At 36.4% G+C, this 2110-nt stretch overlaps 1 long non-coding RNA gene across 2 annotated transcripts; it reads left to right on the top strand.

The window, feature by feature from the left end:
- The first annotated feature begins 6 nt into the window (after positions 1 to 6).
- LOC124891489 lies at positions 7 to 1455 on the top strand. 2 transcript variants are annotated; one of them, XR_007049719.1, is made up of 4 exons: positions 7 to 759; positions 862 to 939; positions 1021 to 1071; positions 1193 to 1455. It is a non-coding gene; the product is annotated as an uncharacterized LOC124891489 (long non-coding RNA). The 2 variants fall into 2 exon arrangements; XR_007049718.1 differs by having other exon boundaries at positions 7 to 786.
- The last annotated feature ends 655 nt before the right edge of the window (positions 1456 to 2110 follow it).

Here is a 2110-nt window from a genome sequence, read left to right as displayed (position 1 = left end):
TGTATTATTCCCTCAACATATACAACACACAACCTCCATTAAAGGACCATCAATACACTCTCCATTTTTGGATTTCAGGGGAGAAACACTACATACACCAAAAATACTCTCCATATCCTCATGAACACACACACAGACGCATACACACATATTACACATCGGAGAAAAGGGGAATTCTCAAAGATAAAAAAAAATATGCACAAAGTAGAGAGAGACATCAACAAATATCATCATCCTCCATTTTCTTTCATCTTCCAAAAATATACACACACTAAAATCGTGACTACACACAGAGAATAGCACTCCATCTTTGAACACTTCATTTTTCTTTCCTTTTCTTCTTCTTGGAACACACAATTTCCATGGAGAGAGTTAGAAATTGAGAGAGATAGAAATTGAGAGAGAATGACAGATTGAGTAAGACAGAGAAAAGAGAGCTTGAGGGAGAGAAACAGCGAAAGGAGCTCTATTCCGGTGGTTGAAAATTTGGGGGGTAGGATTGTTTTTTTTTTTTTGGTTTAATTTTACTTTTTATTAAAAATAATCACATGATGGACCAACCCATCTTACAAAAAATTCATCCCTCCCATTATTCCCATACCCGGCCCAACCCAAAAACCAAAATAAAACATTTAACATGAGTAGGGTTTCTAAAATCAAAAGTTTCCTAAACCATATTTCAGCTCCACCGCCTCTTGCACTACTGTTTCGCTTCCTCCCGTTGAAGATGATAATCGATCTTGTAAATCCTTCTTCATGGTATCGTGTTTCTTTCAGCTTACAGAGGTGACTGAAATCTCTTCGAAATTTTACTCTTTTGTTTCCGATTCCCTCTAACTATTGATACTCTCCTCTTCTTAGCTTCATTCTTCAATCTTTGCAAAAATTGAATATTGTTTTGCATCTAAGAAGACCTGATCTACAGAGTATACCAGCTAAGTATGTTATCTTCTTATTTTGTCCCCTCACCTTTTCTGGATCTGCTTTGACCGCATCTTTATTTGCTTGTACGATTTGAAGATCAATGGAGAATTGATGTCGCATATATTTAACTATCCGACTCCATCTCAGGTATTTGCAGCTCTATCTGGGTCATCTACACTTTCTTGATACTGTGCACTAGTTACTGCTCACACTTAGTAATCTAACCCCTTCTTGTTTTGTTTGTATTCCAAAACAAAAAACCTGATAGATTTGAAGAGCAAGTAATTATTGATGTCAGATATAATCAGCTATCCGCCTCCATCTCAGGTCTTTTCAGAACCCTATGGTCCATCTACACTTTTTTGATGCTGTGAACTAATTTCTGTACAAGCTTAGTAAAACATGCACTTTCATTGATGATACATACTTCTGTATATAAATTACATGTAAACTATGAATCTTGAATGTTTTCCTGTTCCTTATTATCTTACTGGTATGATCCTCAAGCATGGCCTTTGCCATTTGTCACTATTTAAGATTGCTTTACCTTTTTTCCCTAATTGCTGATAGCTTGTGATGATGAAAGCACCTGTGTCTATTGCTAAATTAGCTAAATAATCAGCTAATTGATTTCTCTCTCTATATATATGTTGATACTGCACTTGCTTGTTTTGCATGAAACTGTGTATCTGCTTGACTGTGTTTGCTATGCTCCATGGACACAACCAAACATTTGTCAATACCTTCTGCATTAATAGGGAGTCCGTCTGAATGATAATCTTATTGTGCTACAATTGTGAACAATGCTTAGCTGCCTGTAGAATTGCATTACCCTAGACTATCTGCATAATGTTGTGGTTCTCCCTTAGCAAATAAGACATCTCCACTTTATTCCTCAAACAAAAAGCATAGGAATTTCCTCCATTCTCTCCTCTTACATCTCCATCAGTATTTTATATTTTACCCAGCCCTCCTAAGGTGTCTTCCACAGTACTATTATAGCCTTCACTCTTATTTGCATTTGCTCAGTTCTGCAATTATATGTGGCCATTCTGTTGGGAATTCCATTTGTGGTTTCCCGACCTTCAACAGCTTTCTAAAATTCCTTATAACATTATATATGATCCTCAATCCTGTAGTTTCCTTATCTTCATGTTTCTTCCTGTTCCTTCTTCTCCACAATTCC

The sequence above is a fragment of the Capsicum annuum genome, unplaced genomic scaffold (assembly GCF_002878395.1).
Source record: "Capsicum annuum cultivar UCD-10X-F1 unplaced genomic scaffold, UCD10Xv1.1 ctg3622, whole genome shotgun sequence".
Taxonomy (NCBI): Eukaryota; Viridiplantae; Streptophyta; class Magnoliopsida; order Solanales; family Solanaceae; genus Capsicum; species Capsicum annuum.
The sequence above is the reverse complement of the archived record's forward strand: the minus strand, read 5'-3'. Positions and strand labels throughout refer to the sequence as shown.